The following is a 19362-nucleotide window of genomic DNA, read 5'->3' on the forward strand; positions in this document are numbered from 1 at the left end:
AAGAGCAATGGCTCTCACTTCCTATTGAACTGATAGACCGCATAATTGAAAGCATCACACATCGCTGTTTGTGCTGTATTGCTTCTAGAGGCAATCATATTCCATATTAAAGGTACTTTTTCTATTGCAAACCGATACTTCCAATTTGTTTATTTTATACATGTGCTAATTTCTATACTACTATTAATGTCTGATAATTTCTTTTTATGTTGTTTAATACCTTACTATGTGTTGTATATTGTGGGTAAGTTTCATAAAATTCCATGTGTAATTTCTTGAGTTATCGCGATTTTTGTGAATTTTCCTTAATTTATGATAACCAGTGTATATAGTTTTTTTTTCTTTCTTTGAGGTTTGGAACAATCTAGAGATTATGCATAAAATGTATTTATATAAAAATTAAAAATTTCCCATAATACGCATTACTTCAAAAAATTATAGCTAGATGACAGTACATTCCTTCATTATCCCAATTGAAATAACCAAACCATCTTTTACGTATTCCAAAAAATTCGGCTTGTCATTAAATTTTCTAAGCGCTTGAACTAAATTTATATTATCATCATAATTACATTTGAGCAAATAAAATTGTTATTTAAATACCAAAAAATTTCTTTTTGTACTATAATAATCTTTTAATAATTCCTTTAATTATTTGCTAGTAAACATTGGAATATTATTTTGATACCTGAATTTTTAATGTTTAGTTTTGCGCAGTTATTTAAATTTTATTTTAGAGATAAATATGTATCTCGTCGAAACAGTGTTGTATAATTAACTTCATAATAAAAATGAAATTGATTCAACTATGCATTTGGATTTTTCAGTTAAAATTTAAAGATTTGAAAATTTGAGATCTTATTACTTCAATTTTTGCTAGTAATTATTAAAGGCACATATTAGTTTTTGTAACATTTCAATCTTGAATAAAATGTATTGTTTGTCTATTTATAAGAAATAATTATTTTCTGTGAAGGTCTGATACATCATAAAATAATACACCTTACTGTCAGCATACATAAATGTGATGAAAAATACAAATTAATGAAATAGATAGCTTTAACTGGATGGACACTGGAATTTTAGTTCTTGCTTTAAGTTTTAATAGCATTTTAGAACACATTTCAGAGAAGCATTCTAAGATATAAATTTAATATCTCTTTTATACAGCAATAAAAAAGTTGTAAATCTTTATGATGACATTTATGATAGAAAGAATAAGGAAGAAAGTGTATATTTATCTAAACTTCTTGTATTTATTTCCAAAAGTGGATGTTGTATGCAAGAAGGACAATATTAGTTTTAAAAACGAAATTTCTAATTCTGCTCTTAAAGTTCTATAAGAAAATGTTTGATTTTTACCATAGCCAAAAATATTTCATTCATTATGAAGATTTGTGGAAACTATGTAATTTTAATTAATTACTTTTTCACATTTGTCATTTTTCACTTTCTTGAGACTTAGTTTTGAAGACAAGTGATTAAGTTTCCAAATAGTGTAATTTTGTCATCAAACTAAACCAAAACTTTTAACTTTTATCTCCATTCACATGAAAAGTAGTCATTTTAAAAGTATTAAGCAAAGTAATTTATGAAATTTTCAATAAAAATTGTAATTTCTAAATTCGAAAGTTTAAATATTTTTTTATATTACATAATAATTGTAAAGCTAAGCCTAATAACTGTTTTATTTTTATAACACGATATTAACTTAATAAATAAACATGCTAGAAAATTCAAATTTATCCTTATCTTGCCCAAAAAAATGGCTTTTTGAAAAAAAAGATAATTTTTTTAAATCCATATATGGAACGCGTCATCCTTATATTAAAAGTGAATATATTTGGAGGATTTAATTTTACTCACTTGCTCTTGAACTAGAAATCTAAAGGTGTGCATAAGAGTGCAAAACAATGACTCATGTAATTAAAAGTAAATATGTAATTAAAAGCAAACATGCAATAACATTAATCATGTAATTAAAAGCAAACATGCAATAACATTAATCATGTAATTAAAAGCAAACTTTCTTTAGTTATAAACTTTAAACTTTAGTTACAAACTTTAAATTTTTCTAAATTTTAAGTTTTTAAAACCGTACAAAGGCCGATAGTTTTGGAATATATTCAATGCGAATTTAAATATTATTTCAGAAAAATGTTGATAATTTTTAAATAATTTTTCCTTAAAAATTATTGCTGTATCAAATATTTTTTGGAATGGTTATTTTTGTTTAAATTTTTAAGCAGGTATTTTAGTTTGCTACATTTTACTAAAAGTTTCCAAATGATCTACTTTCTACTGTAGAAATCTAGTTTCAATTCCTTCTATCTCCAAGATTACCCATGATTTTTTTTAAAAAAAATCCTTTTTCGTCAAGTAAATAGTAACATCTCTGAGGTAATTCTTTGCATCTGATTACTTACGCTTTCTTTAAAAACTATGAAAGATTTTGAGTTTCTCTAAGAAATATTTTTTATTGCATTTACAAGAAGATTGATACATTATTATGTAACTGTTAACTCATTGCAATAGGGAAATTAGAAAAAAATGTTTGCGCATTTATTCATTTTAGTTAACATAACTGTTTGATTACAAACAAAAATATGCAATAGAATTATGCTGAAATTTTTATGCGATTACAAAAATGATTGGACGAGAAAAAAGTTTTGTTTTATTTGATATTATTATACTTTTAATGGCTCTATGTCTGAGAAAAGTTCAATTTATTGTCAAAGAATTTATTTCGGTTTGATAAATCTCTGCAATTTTAATAAGAAAGGAAAACCAAAAGGAAAGGGCACACCAGATATCGATATTTATTAATATGAAACTAGAATCATTATATTTTCTTAATCATCCTTCGTCTAAAATCTATCATGAACGGATGGGTACGCTGGGTCACTTTAATCTGACCTCATCGCTTAGTTAATCAAGCGCTTCTGACGAATTCAACATTGCTATGGTTACAAATAGGGAAACAAGGTAAAATTGGAAACTTTTTTGGATGGATTTTGTTTGAACATCGTGCTTAGCATCATGAGTATTGATATGAGATAATATTACCAGAAACTGTGATACTTGATAGATTCTTATTTTTAAAAATTCTGCGGCACATAAACGGTACATTTATTTTCTCAATCCATTGTATTTCCGAAAATAATAAATTCCGTTATATTGACAAGATAATTTCAATTGCACGTGGTGGTAAATGCTACTGTTGCTTTGATTCCTTTGATAACAGGACGAAACGCACATCTTTTACCATTTTAAATTTTCTGATAGAATTCAAATCCCCCGAAGTATCATAGTTGTAGCTAGAGTTCTTATTAAGTACTAATCTCAGCAATTTTTTGGTAAAAAACAAAGAGAAAATCCTACTTTTTTTAGAAATTCTTAGGTATATCAATAGATAACAATTCTGACGTGATGTGGCATTTTATGCAATTTTATTAACTTGAGGAAGATCTAAAAATTTAATGAAAACAATCTTTGAGATATAACAAATGCAACTGGGATTGAGTTGCTAAATATTGGGTGACGAACAAAACTTGAAATTCTGGGTTAAGTTCTGCTAGTAGCAAAATGAATAATACAATTAATTTTATGGTTATAGTTAGCTTTCCAACTATATATGAGAAAAATATTTATTTGTTAGCTTAAAGGCAATTAAAGCCGATGTCAGTTATAAAATGCGGAAGCATTTAAAGCTATTGTATTAATTTGAGACAGATCTAACAATTTAATGAAAAACAAAATCTTTGAGATATAATGAGTAAAACTGCTGTTGTGTTGTTGATAACGGGTGATGATTCAAACTTGAAATTTTAGTTTAAGTTATACTAAAAGCAAAATAAATATAAAACATAGTGTATGGGTTAACTATATATGAGAAAAGAATCAAAATTGATGTATTCGCTGATTTAAATACGAATTCATTTATTATGATTTTAAATGTTTATTGCAGACGGAATAACAAAATATCGTTAACGATTATCATGCTATTTCTCAAACTAATAAGTTCAATTATAAATTTATGTTAATTTTTTTAATTACTATTTTAAGAGATGTGGGATGTCTACTAAACGATTTTGTTATATAGTTGCTGAAACGAACATTAAAAAAAACTAAGTCTGCCTATAGCCCATCTGGAAAATTCATGGCATAAGAAATTGCAAAAAATATAAATCCTTCTCTTTTTATAAGTTACTACTGTAAGTTGACCAATATAGAGAAACCATCATAAGTAGTCAACTTACTTATGTTTCGCTGTTGTATGCGAACCCTTGGTTACAATTATTTAGTGTATTAAATTTTCAATGGTATCCATAGATTTTTCAGAGTATAAATTAAAATGATAGTCGAAATTAAAACGACGCAATTTTAAAATTTAACAAAGCATAACAAAATTGCAGGACTAAACACGCAAAAAGAATAATAAAGCAAAAGGAACAAATATTCATACCGCCGTGCGAAAAAGAAATCAACGTGATAAAAATTTAAAATTGAGAGTTTATTTGGCATTTTTGTAAGATAAACTACTTATTACAAAAGATACGTTTCTTTCAAAATTAAATTTTGTTTTATCCGGGTTTTTTTTTAAAATTCTATTTTAGAGTTCAAAGCATTTGCAATGAAAAGAAAGTAGTTGCTTACCCATTTTTTTCGAAACCTACAGCGAAGCACTTACATTGTTAGTCTAATTTCAGGGCAGTATAAGTATACGAATGTATATGAACTGTGGGATTAACTACAAAATTTGTATCACCAATGATGGCAACTTGAACCGCTGTGACTCAGGATATAGTCCGCTCGCCTTCCAAACAAGTGCCAAAGTTCAATTCCTAGCGAAGACTGGTTGATACGAATTCCGCACCCGGCTCGCCCCGACCACAGTATTGAAGAAAAATATCCTCAGTGGTAGACGGATCACAGGTTCGAGTCCCCTTGCAGTCAGTATTTTTATTGTTTTCCTCTTCATGTAACACAAATGTGGGTTAGTTCCATGAAAAAGTTCCCATATCAAAAAATGTCAAAGATTTCCCCCAGTTCTTGATCCAGGAGTTCCTTTGTCTTCAGAATCGGGTTCAAAATTAGTAAAGTCGTTGAACAGCCGACATTGGCTCGGCTGTTCAACGACAATTATTAAATAAAATAAAATGATGGCAACTAATAGTAAATATATACTCCGAATTTCTCATTTGAAAGACAGTAAGAATATATTCAGGAAATCATTAATAGCAATTTTTGCTATTTTTTTGACTTCTGCAATGCACTATTATATATATTTTTTAAAACTCGAAATAACGTTTTATTATTTTTCTAATTAAAAGTTACTGTTTCAATGAGGAATAGTTAAAGAGTTCATCAATATCAGGTAAAGATAACTTGCCTGGGTAATTTAATTTTGAAAATATCAATTTGACACATGCATCCTAACGCATGAGGTATAATTAACTAAGGGAAGGAAATTAAGCATAATAAAAGCGGAGTCAACGAAGTTTATTGAACCAGTGGATGAAGAATTATATAGCAAAATATTTTTGCATCTTTTCCTAATGAGGCAAATATTGGAAAGTCATAAAAGTACACAGTTAGAGAGGTGATTAGCATTTAGAATCTAATACTTTCAATGAAAATACACATTTCGATGGTAAATGGTAATGCTTTATTGAATGCATTTCTAATCGGCAATCAATACATAACTTTTCGAATTGCACTGTCTAGAGAAGACTGTTTATGGTCTGTCTCTATATTTAGACTATTAGGGGGAGATAACGTTTTTTTTTTTTTTTTTTTAAATGAGGAAAATAAAAGTAATGTTAGAAATGAAGTGGATGATTTGGTAATCAATATGGAATGAAAATTTTTTTTCATGGATACAAAAATATGATTGAGTTAAGCTGGAAGAAAATTTAAATAAGAGAAACACATAAAATCAAACTAATATGTGCGATTTCATAAAATTTTTTATTTAAGGCTACTGATTATATAGTTCTCAAGATATGGTGAAAGTACGCAAAAAGTAAAGCTTATAAAAAGTAAAGCAAAGTTTTTAATCCTGTCCGGACCAAGCTGCTGAAACCATATTTCCCCTATATTTTGCTGATCAGAAATCCTAATATGTATAAAAGAAGGAGTGTTTATTCAGAAAAAAGCGTTTTGTGTCTCATTTTTCAACTTAAATTATCGTCTACACTAATTAAATAGCATATTTGAGTAACCCACTCCAACCAATGTAAGATGAGATCCAGAAGATGAAGATCCGATCATTATATCAAAAGTTATTCAGTGCACCCAGTTTTTTTTTGCCCTTGTACAATGAGGTTGATATTTTTATTGTTAAAAATAGTGGCACTTAGCAGAGATGATGAAGAATCGATGGGTTCTTTCTCAACTCTACTTAACGCGCTCTCATGAAAACGAGTAGGAAGAAGAAGGTATGGTGGTTTAGATGTTGCATCTTACTCTTTTATTGAAAAGCAAGTTCCATATAATAAAGTACACAAATGAAATTATAAAACTTTAGCGAAATATCACGTATGCATTGGGTATTTCTCGTATGAATACGCTTCACGTTAACAAAAGTAGAATTGCGGAAGTGTTATATAAATAAATTCATTATTTGTTTTCAGGTTAGCGTCAAACAGCATTACCTAATCCCCTAATTAATATCATCATAAATTTCATCCCTGAATCGCAACAGGAATGTGTTTCTATTCAAATTCATTTTCTAGGGCAGGTTTTAAACAAAAAATTTAAACAGAAGAGCAATTTTAAAATTTATCCTCTAAGAAAACTATGGTATCACTTAAGAAAAAATAAATTATTCACTATATTACTTAAAAAAACACTATAACCAATTATAACACTTTAAAAGGAACTGCAGAATCCATTTGCATCATTTTTGAAAAATTAAAATTTCGATCATTATCAAATACAAATTCACGCTGCAAGAAAAGTGTTAAAGAACATATTTTCGTCAAAAATAATTTGAATATCAAAAGGAAATTTCTCTAGTCTCTTCATATTACCTTAACCTCGAAACATATCAGATGCTTCTTAAATTTAAAAGCATCGAATAGAAAGTCATAATCCTGAAACAAACTATTTTACGTTCATAAATTCATTACGGGTTTTCGGTTTGGCGTTAAACAACATTGCCTAATCCCATAATTAATACCATCATAAATTTTATCTCTGAATTGCAACAGGCATGTGTTTCAATTCTAATTCATTCTCGATGACATATTTTAACTAAAAATTTAAAAGAGAAAAGTAGTTTTAAAATGAAAGTTCATCAGAACCAGTCGCTCATTTCACGCATGTAAGTCGTAAAGTTATAATATATCTACAACCTATTTAGGGCATTAACACTTCATTAAATATTTAATTAAATTCCTTCACAGGCCATTCGTGGTTTTCTTTAATATCAGTTTCAGTGACAAAACGTCAATTACACATGCACGAGCATACCTTTTAATGAAGATGAAATGTTAGTATGGATTTAAATTTATTTTTCTTCAAATTTTTTTAAATGCGTAGAATTTCCTGACATGGCAGGATAATATGCTTGTTGTTTTTGTTTCATGATGTCTTTAGCAAAAAGTGTGGTAGTGTGTTAGGAATTAAAATTGCAATTGTAATCAATTATTACCAGATAGTCAAGTTACAGAAGTTTATCGAAAAGTATTTATTTATTTTTTATAAATAGTACAATTTTCCACTTATTTCATGTTATTTAATTTGATGCTATGCTTACAACTATGAAAATGTATCTTAATGTAATGAATGAGAAAGATGATTGTATGTTATTTAATTGTAATAAATTTTTTCTAATAATTATTGTTATTTTAATTACTTTCATTGCATTACTTTCGATGTCAATTTTTAATAGTATTACCCAAGTTATTTATTTTTAACCTGGTTCTTAATCTTATTACATACTTCGTTGGAAAAATGTAAATCTATTATAAAATACTTTCTCTAAAGTTTCCTTTTGCAGACATGCTTTTTACTTTTTAAAATACTCATTTTTTAGGAAAACAATTTGTTTAAGCCTAGTACTAATGATAAGCATACGTGTGGTGTGTAAATTTGGTATATTGTTATCCCCTTTTTAAGTGTTTTTCCCTTTTTTATATGTATTCAAAGCCATATAAAAGACATTTGCACATAAAAAGTATTGAGCCGGCCAGGTGGCCGAGCAGTTAGCATATGACTGAGAAGCCAATGGTTAGGGTTTCGAATCCCGCTAAGGGCATGGATGCTTCTCTCTGTGCTATCGTCTGTGGTAAGAATGTGATCCACCTTATGAACGGGCTTCTGTGGCAATGTGGAGTGAGTAATGTTGCTCATCCCCCTGACTAAGGTTCACAAGTGCCCACCGAGTAACGTTAAAGAGTAACACTTACAGCATCTTCCAAAGCAAATGAACGAGGGTTCAGTGCCTGACGTCAAAAAATAAATAAATAAAAAGTATTGAGTCAAAGAATAAGTAAAAACAACGTCAAATAGAAAAATACCTATTTTTTAGCAAAAATGTGAGAAAACAATGAAATTGTTTTTTTAAAAAAATTAACAATTGCAGAGTATTAGCAGATGCACAAGAAAAATTGAAAAAAAAATAATTAAGCCAAAAGCCTAATGTTCAATAATTTGAATAACAAATAATTGTATTTCGAAACAAGAATATTAATGAAATAATTGTGTTTTAAAAGAATGTCGTTTAACCTGATGAATGAGCCCTTCAAAATATGAAGAAAAAAACTATTATTGAAAACAAGCTTTGAAGCCAACACTTTAAGAATTTGTGTTTTGCTAAAAAAAACTGGATTTCGCAAGAAAAATGTGCTTTAGTAACTTGATATATGAGCTTTACAAAACAATGAAAATTAATTTTTGAATTCAATCTTGACAGTCAAATTTCGATTGTAAAAAATTACATGTAAATATACGTTTATTTTTTGGTCATAACCTTTATTTGTAACACAGGTAAAATATTATTATTTTTATTTTCAAAGGCATTTTATGTACAATATTTGCGAAATAAATGTTCAAAAAATTAAGTAAATTAAAATCTTCAAAATACCTTCTAATGGCCCTTTTTTGCGCTAATAAACATATTTCTAATACTTATACTGGCGTCTCAGGACTAAAAAGGAAATAATTCGAAATTTTCAAAATACTTTTAGTTCTAATTGGCAATTGTTTTAGCTATAATAAGCACATTTCTAATCCTAACACTGGTTTCTCAGGACTAAAAATAAGAGATAAAAAAAGAGAGTGTAAAAAAATAGATATTCGTATTCGATTATTTTTAAATAAAGAATTACAGGGAAAAAAACAGATAAGAAAAATACTATTTGTTATAATTATGCGAATATCGATGCCGCTTTGAAAGGGGGTATAATGTCGGATTTCATGAAACTGGAAGTCAATTTATTATCATCGAAATAAATTAACAACAGAATCATAACCAGCCTTTTGTTGCCGAACCATACATGATAAATAATATAAATCTATTTTAATTCCCTTCTCTTCGATATAAAAGATGTTGATGAAATTTATCGGCATTTTCATCTGTTAGTATCCCTATGCGGCAGCTTGATTAATGATGCGTTTCTTCATAAACTATTTTGATCAATAGAAAAACAGTCAGGTAAAATTAGTCAAATATAGTTAAGCAAATAATTATTCAACAATTTATTCTAAGCAGTTAATTTAAATTTCAAATTATAAATTGTGAATTCGAAATTTAAATTTTCTCTGAAGTGATTTTTTATTCTCTTTTTTTTTAAAAAAAATAATATTAATTAAGTTTTATTTGAAAACACACAGTTATGGCAAAGTAGAAAAATACAGGAACTTTTAAAAAATATTTGTAATTAAAAACCCAACTCTAACCAACATCCTCTAAAATGTGACAATAGAAACCTTTTTCTTTCACTTAATTGTAAATAATTTAATATTTCAATCATTAAATTGTCTAGTTGATATTTAATAATTATCATAAAGACAGATACAACAAGCAAAATAAACGGGGAGTTAAACATGCTTTCCAAAAATTTTCAATTTAAATTATCAAGATATAAAAATTGATTTTTACTTTAAATATATATTGGTTTTCTTAATTTCATGGTATATAGAAAAAAAATATTTTCTAAATTACCTTTTTTTTCGACGTAGTATTATTTTTTCGTTAAAAAAAATCTTTATAACTGTATTCCTAATTTAAATTATTAAAGTAAAAAATAAAAATTTGTGAACTGATTTTTATTTTTATTTTGTAACTTTATCTTAAATAAAAACTACTTTAAAATTATTCATATGTTTTTAATGTAAGAAATTATTAAATAATTTTAAAAAATTGTTAATGTTAGAAACTATTTTAATTAAAAATTAATCATCTTTATTTGTATGAAACTTATGTCTGAAATTAAAATTTATTTCGGGGAAAAAAAATTACAAATTATATGCATTTGTTTTATTCTCTTTAACAATGCAATATTCAAAAGCAATTTCTCTGCAATTCAATATATATTACAAATAAAACTTTAAATATTTTCTGTTTTTATGTGATATTTTTACTTATAGTGTTCCATTTCATTTTATGTAAATTTTTTGCATTAATATTTTTTTTGGGAGCTCCTCACACTATTATAATGATAAACTTTGCTTTGGCTATATTGATACAATATTAGAGAGCACTCTTTTTTGCGGATATAATCGTGTGAGCTGATGAAAAGACTAATAAAAATCCGAAAAATAAAAGATATAATTTTTTTCCATTTTTTCTCTTTTTTTCGGATATTTCTTTCCGGATTTTTATCATTTTCCTTTTTCTATTTTTTCATTATTCTGAAATCTTTTCCATATGTTCTCTACTTTTGAACTTATTTTATGAGTTCCACTTACTTTGCAGTTTATGCGCAGTAAATAAAACTTTTTGTTTTTCCTAATTTTTGTTCGTTTTTTTTTCCTTTAGTTTCTTTCCTTTTCTTTTTGTCCATTTAGTATTTATTTATTGTGCTATATATATATACGAGGGCTGCTACTTATATTTCTGGCCTAATAATGAAAAAACAAAAATGTAGGATCGAAATGGGTTTTATTGCTTTTCAAAATATTCTTCATGATGATCAATACTCTTTTGCATGCGTTTGAACCAATTTTCAAAGCACTTTTTCCAGTCCGATTGAGGTAACTCCAAAACATGCGTTTTGAATGCATCAACCGCTTCTTCGGGGGTCGAAAATCGTTGTCCACGTAATTTATTTTTGATGTGTGGGAATAAGAAGAAGTCATTGGGTGCCAAATCAGGGCTGTACGGCGGATGACCCATCAGTTCGATCTTTCGCTCCGTCAGAAATGCCTTTGTTTGAGTCGATGTGTGAGAGCTCGCATTGTCATGATGAAGAATGATTCGCCTGTTCTTCTGCTTTTTTCGAATTTCTCCGATGACTTCTGGCAAACAAATGGTCGTGTACCATTCAGAATTGACCGTCCTGCGTTGCTCTAACGCCACTGTTGCCACATGACCGTTAATGCCGAAGAAACAGGCAATCATTTGTTTCGATGTGCTTCTTCCTCGAACAACTTTTGTTGGTTTTGCCTCGTCTTGGAAGACCCATACAGTTGATTGCTGTTTTGTTTCCGGCTCATATGCATAGATCCATGATTCGTCACCTGTGTAGATGTTATACACAGCCTTTGATGTACCTTGAACGTATTTTTCCAACATTTCCTTGCACCAATCGACACGAGCCTTTTTTTGAGCGTTTGTCAGATTATGCGGGATCCAACGCGAACAAATTTTTTTTACGCTCAAATGTTCATGCAATATTTTATTGATGCTAGTCATACTAATGTCCAAAGACGCCTCTATCTCACGGTATGTCACATGACGATCTTGCTTTATCAGTTCACGCACAGCATCGATCTTTTCTGGCACAACAACGGATTTTGGACGACCTGCACGGGATTCGTCCTGGATCGAACATCGACCACGATTAAATTCGTTATACCAATTTTTTACAGTGCTGTAGGATGGCGCTTTATCGCTGAATAAAGAATTAAGTTCATCGAAGCACTCTTGTCTTGACAATCCACGTCGAAAGTTATGAAAAATAATGGCACGAAAATGTTCACGATTCAATTCCATTTTTTGAAAGAGAAGAACTTTTCAATTTACTGTCAACAACACAAATGAAGCTATAATGGTAAATCGTCTGCTGAATTTATGTTTAAAAATATCAAACTTTCGATTAAAATCGTCTGCGGTCGCCTAGCAACACTTACTGTTACATATATATATATATATATATATTATATTTTTAAACACCATTTAATAAATTAATTTAAAAAAATTTATAAACTATTTAATAAAATTTAAATAACGAGGCACAATTTCTTTAAAATATATAAATATTCAAGTAAACTTTTACTGAAATCAGATTCAATGAGCGGAAAAATAGTCATTAATCAATTTTTAGAGAACTCTAATTATTTGAAGTATTAATTAAATAAATATATTTTTAATTGTCATTATTTGACATAGATTAAAATTCTTACTTTTCCTTTTTAAATACAAACTAGAAAAGAGAAGATATATGAAAGCGTAATTTTTAACAAACTATTAAATTTTTAAAAAAAGGAAGGTAGAATTATTACCTTTCAATTTGCATAGTTTGAAATTTAATTAAAACCTTTTATTTTATTTGCTTATAATTTTTCACAGCCACACATTAATCCTATCTCATTTTCACCCACTTGAACTCATTACTTTTCCTTATTTTTATATTACCTGGAAATCCGACAGGTGTTCCTTTAATCGTTGCCCAGGATGCATTATGCGAACGATGAACGATATCTTGTTTTTACACATTTTAGTTGACACGCGTATTATTACATCCAAAGAGGTTTAAAAAATCTGGAATTTTCGTAAATATTTCTTTAAAAATCGGAAGATAAATTGTACTTTACTTGGCTTTCAAAGCGTGAGTTTTGTTGAAGAGTGAGATTAATTACGCAGTTTCACAGTTGAGAATCAAATGTTTCCGAAACCCTTAGAAAATAAAAGTGTTTTGTTTGAAAAATTACTCTATTAATGTTGTAAGGATGTTTGTTGTGAAAAATTATATTTTCTAAAGCTTTACAGATTATTTAAGGTGTAAAATATGTTATAGCAGAAAGGTATATAAGGAATGTCCTAATTATAGCAGTTTGTTTCATAATTAATGTTTCTGTTTGGTTGAGTTCACGGAATTAAACGTAATTTAATTTTTCGCGTAAGAATCACTTCACGTTTTAATTAAAACATTATATATTTTTTGGTTAAGGCATGTCTAATTAAAAGTGTTACATAGTATTTTTAATATAAGGTTGTATGCAGGCTATTATAATGTTTTTTAAAAAAAAGATGTTTGAGGCACAAACAATCTTAATTACCATTTAGTATTAATAACGGCAATGATCGATTCAATTCAAAGGAATTATTTTATTGTATTATAAGCAAGATTTTTCCTTTATTTTTTGTATTATGAGTATTAAAGTAATATTTATGCAGCAACTAAATGTATTAAAAAACAGGTGTTTGGGTCAAGTGTTTTACAATACATATGTAAGCAATTACTTAGTAAAAATGTTATGAAAAGTAGTATTATTTGTTACAGTACTATAAATTTACGTATTTGTCAACTAAAATAAATATATATATAGCTTGGTGGAAGTACTAAAAAATTATTTACTGAGCGCTGTCAAATATTAATTGCGTTAATATCTTTAATATTGGGGTTAAGATTTTTAATTATTTTTGGCAATAATAGCAGCGAAAAATAATCTGAATTTATTTCAATAGTTTAAGCGTTAATCAAATTTCCCGATCATAATTCTTAATTGTTCCTGGCTATTATTCAAATCAAGGAATTTCGTAGTAAATTATACACAACACATTATTTCCCTGAATGTAAAGGATGTTTTTCAAAGTTATTTTTGTAACAGGAAATAATACTACCTTTGAGCAAATAGTAACCATTCTTAAACTTTTGTGATTTCTAAAAGTTATTTACGATCATGATTGTAAGGTCAGATTTTGTCTATGCTAAATAAAAAATGCATGCATCATTTATGCTAAGTAAGAAGAAAAAGGTGGGTAATATCAATGCTTAAACAATCTACAGTTGCGCGCAAACGAAGAGCAATAAATTTATTTAACAACTATTAAATATATAATCTTAAGAAACTGAAGTGAAAAGATCTACTTGAGATTATGAAAAACGTAGCTTAATATTAAAAGTAAAATTTGAGATGTTCAGAGCATTCATTCTTAAAACTTGCCAAACGTGAATGGAAAAGACAAAAGACGTTTGAAGCAGGAAACTCAAAAACTGCCAACGAAAACATAAAAACAATATAAAGTTGAAAAACAATAATAGAAAAACCGCATTAGTATAAGCTGAAACTGTAAAGTAACTTACCGAAAAATAAATAAAAGCGAAAAAAAAGAAGAAAAAAAAACAGAACTAAAAACACCGCTATGGCTGAGAGAGGCAAATCAGCAAGATACCAGGGATGAAGAGTAGCTGATGCGTTAAGGATAGGAAGAGTTTTGGCGTTATAGAAATTAAACTTTTGACCAATATTCTGATTTCTGATAATGTGGATAGTATCTACTATGTTCTTTTAATCAATCTAAATTTTAAACGCGCTTTGTATGTCCAATGTAGCTAAGGTTTGTGACAAAGCCCTATCGATTTTCAATATTAATAGGATCTTAAGAGATTTCAATGCTGATAGGATCTCACTTTATGGGACTCATCAGTAGTCCCATAATAATCCTACCAGTAGTTTTTTCTTCTCCAGCAAATCAGAACCTTTTTTGCCCATTTTCTGTTTAATCTTCATCGAAAATTGGTTTAGTTGTGTGAACGATAAAATTTTTAAGAAATTTAAGATACTATATCTAGGTACAATTTATATATCTATGTAGGTGAAGTAGAATGCTTGTAAGTAGTATGAGTATGTATAAAGTTTACACAAATCTGCAATTATGAACCGATGTGCCCCAAATTTGCTGTACATGCATCTGGAAATATTTTGGACCAAGTTATTTACTTTAAAACACTCTCCGAATATCAGTTCTATCCGACTGTGTACAATAAAAAGGGATGTGCATCTATTTTGTTGGCAGGATAGAGTAATATTTTTTATGCAAAATTAAATAGCTATTTATCTCTTCAAACTTAAATTTACCTTATAATTTTTTTTATTTCCAATGAGCTGCACAATCGGTCTTCCCGATGAGCAGACCTAGTCCGTTCTCCTGAGGTGGTATTCACTCTTTCAGGGCCACCACAATGGGTGAGATACCGTTGGTCATGTTAATTTAGACGTCTAGTTTCTGCTACACTAGATGGCAGCACCGAGACTATTTGGATGCTAAAGTGCACTAGAAATTTAATTTTGCCGCAAATGCCAAGAGCCAATAAAGCACTCAGCATAATCATACGACATGGCAGCTGAGGATTTTCTGCATCCTGAAAATCCGGTCTCTGGGCCGGGGATCGAACCCGCAGACTTGTGCTCAGAAGGCCGACGACAAACCAACTGCTCCACCCAGCCACTATTTACCTTATAATAGGTATTCAAATATTTACTTTAAACGAAACATACAATTGTCAAACAGAAACGTATAAGCAATGAGACAATGGATTTCGATTGCTGATTAAAGGGCTATGCATTTTGATAGCATCATCCAGAAGAATTGTTTTATTAGATATTGCTCCAGTTAAGATTTCTAACAGATGAACAGTCAAAAGTTTAATGAGCAATAAGCGGAAAACAAATTAAGCTTGTAATGGTAAAAAATTATTGAAAAATTATTTTCATCAGACACGAAGTTCCAAATGAAAATTAAGCTCTAGCTAGTTGGAAAATGGTTTAAAGTTCTGTAACAAAATTGAATCATATACATGTCCATTTAGAGGGGTTTAGATTACCATTTATTTTTTTTTAAATAAAATATCTACTTTTAGAACTTTCTTGATTTTCCTGATAAACTGATAATAGATAATTTCACTGATAAGAGAATACTTACTATTATCCTTATTAATCTCGGATATTAATATTTATTGAATTGCTATAAATAGTGACTTAAGTTTTGCCTTTACAGACTAGATTGCTATAAATCTTAGTTAAAGTTTTGCTTTTATTTGTCACAGAATAGACAGCATCGATTTTAAATTCAGTTATCGCAGAATACCAACTTCAACCTATATATCTGTTAAACCAAGTTATCTATCAATGTCGACTTCAATAGGTATATTGGAAATATTAAACTCCCTTTCAATAAATATTCAGATAGGAAAATCAATCATTTTCTGAATTATGAAACACCTCGAGCGATTAAAAGTGATATGAAACGAAATTAATTTAGATTTTGGAATTTCTCCGAAAACGCAATTAAATTTAAGTGCTTTAATGTATAATTTGCAGTTAGTTGCATATTTGTTTTAATGAAGTTAATATTTTGTTTTAATGAAGTCACAATCTTCTAATAAGAAAGTTACTTTTCCATTTTTTCTACAAAAAAAATATAACTATCCTTTTCTCTAATTCAACTTTTAATTTGGTACATCAAAAAGGAAATTAATTGCGATTCTTTATTTGCCCGAACTGAATATAAATGATGTTTACTGCTTCGAAAATTAATTAGGGTTAATATAAAATATGATAATGTAATAAATTGGTTATTGATGCGTATTATGTTCCAAACTATATTTTGTTTTTCGTTTTAACATTTATATATTATCAAAATCTATTAAATATCACGTAACAAAATGACCATTTAATATCACGTAACAAAAAACGAATCATTATTCTTGTAAAAATCAATTTCATTAGCTGAGTTATAGTTACCAGCTATTTCCCACTGGGGCATAAGTTAGATGAAGCCTCAATAAACAATGAGGTGGTTAAATTAGGACTAAAGAATGAGAGCTAAAAAAAGATGAAGTAAGACTTAAGAAAAAACAGACTAGCCAAGGGCATACAGACTGTTAAATTTCACAAAAGTCGTATGATCAAGGGAGGAAAAAGAATAATAAAAATAAAGAGACTAGACGGCTATGTAAATAAATTGAATAAGTGAATTTAAAAGACATATCTCTATATAAAATAAATTTTCTTAGAAAGCATTTTTTAGTAATTTAGGAAATGAACCAGATTCGTAAACACTGCTTAGTATTATTTGATATGTTAGCAATATAATTAATGTTTTGGAAATTTCATGGTCATATTCTTTATAAAGTTACATTATCAAAATTATTTAATTATGAATTTTTAAAAAAAATATTACAAATATAAATCTATAATAAAATTAGTAATTAGATATTATCATAATAATATTTAACTACCAATTTATAAAAAGTAAGAAACTAAACTTATATTTAATTTTTGTATAAAGAAATTATTTAATCAAACACATATTCGGAACAATATGTGTTTATATGAAAACTATAAAAAAAATATTTGGTAATGTAATAAATTATGTAGTAGTAGTAGAAGTTCATTTACGTTGCACTAGAGCTTCACAATGGGCTATTGGCGATGATCTGGGAAGCATCCCTGAGGATGACCCGAAGATATGCCATTACAATTTCGATCCTCTGTCGAGGGGATGGCACCCCCGCTTCGGTTGCCCGACGACCTGCACGCGAAGTCGTGCACTTTACGGCAGAACAGTTTACCGAGGACCAATACAGCACACCATCGGTCCCTACGCAGACTGATAAAAGTGGTCACCCACCCGCACACTGACCGCAGCCAGTGATCTGCTGAGAACCGTGCCTTAACGATCAGTTCACTGCAGGACTTCGTAATTTATGAATTATTAAAAGTATTTTCAAGAAATGTTCAATGGTGTATGACTCATTGCGATATATATATGATAATCGATCTTTAAAAATGATGAATTGTTCAAAATGAACATCAAATTTGAATTTTATTTCCTCTAATTTTAACTATACCAGTTTTTTTCTTAAAAGGAATAGACTTTTGTTACATCTTTGAACATTTCTGTAAAAACTCAAATGTGTCTACATTGTTTTTCAATCTGTAATAATCTCTTGAAAAAAATCTATAAAAACGATCAATCAATCAAACAATCTATAACGATCTCATGAATCTTTCTGAAAAAAAAAGTATAAATGTTTAACAATATTTTAATTAAAATCAAGGATTAGTTTAAACAAACGATTTAAAGATAAAAAGTTTTTAAATTGATAATAAAATATTTCTTGGAGAACTTTTGCGACACGTTTAGTATTTTCGTTAAAAAAAATAACACGTTATTTTTAATTTGTTTTAAAGTTGCAGCGTTTAAAAATTTTCGAAATTTGTTCTGAAATTTTTTACTTAATATTTTCAAGAATATGTAAAATTTATTATCTTTAGAAACGCATAATTTTCTACCTCTGATCATACTATACTTTTATGTAATTATTTTATTTTGTATTTCTATAAAAAAATATGACTTTAATGTGCCTACAGAATTTAAGAATGCTCCGATTAAGAACTTAAGAATAACTCCGATTTTAAAATTTGCAAATTTTGTAATTTTTTTAATCATTATTTTTCACTAAATTAAAAACCGAATGTTTGCCAATTTTCTGAAGGCAAGTAAAAGTAAAGTGTCTGAAATGTATATTAAAAATATCTTAAAAAAATATATCAATTTAACTTTACGAATATATCTTTTTTATACACTTACCTGTATTTTTAAAAAAATGAAGAAAAAAAATTATCACATTAAATAACGCTTTTAAAGTTTCAACATTTAAGACATCATTCAATAAGAGAAACAAATCTTATATCCTTCTCTAACTTAAATACAAACATGACTTCGCAATTTTAAAGCAATAAAACAACTACTTTAATTTAGAAATTGTGCCTCCCAAAGCATTTAACAACAAAACTTTTAAACATCATAAAAAGTTTTAACATTTTTAAAATCTTACGCTAGTTCATAATACCAAAGTAGGAATAAAATAAATCATAAGGATAGTCTAAATTCGAGTCATTGTATAGCATTAACTAAATACGTTATTTTCACTTTCAATTCATCTGTTTTAAAGTTTATTTTTTGGTCATATGGTGAACCAAAATATATCCGTAGAAATTGTTTTTTACATTCTATGGTATTGAATTTCACGTTTTAATGCACAAAATTGGCTGCGCAGGCAAAACTTTAATGGGAAAATAAGATATTAATTACTTGTGCTCAGTCATAGTAAATGTATTATTAACATTCGAAACAAGTTCTGATAAAACTACAGTAATGCATGATAATAACCTTTCCAAAAC

At 28.3% G+C, this 19362-nt stretch overlaps 1 protein-coding gene across 5 annotated transcripts in view; it reads right to left on the reverse strand.

The window, feature by feature from the left end:
• Window positions 1-19362, reverse strand: part of LOC107436145 (GTPase-activating Rap/Ran-GAP domain-like protein 3) — a 563687-nt gene that overhangs the window by 394511 nt on the left and 149814 nt on the right. The window lies entirely within an intron of this gene.

This window comes from Parasteatoda tepidariorum, chromosome 1 (assembly GCF_043381705.1).
Source record: "Parasteatoda tepidariorum isolate YZ-2023 chromosome 1, CAS_Ptep_4.0, whole genome shotgun sequence".
Lineage (NCBI taxonomy): Eukaryota > Metazoa > Arthropoda > Arachnida > Araneae > Theridiidae > Parasteatoda > Parasteatoda tepidariorum.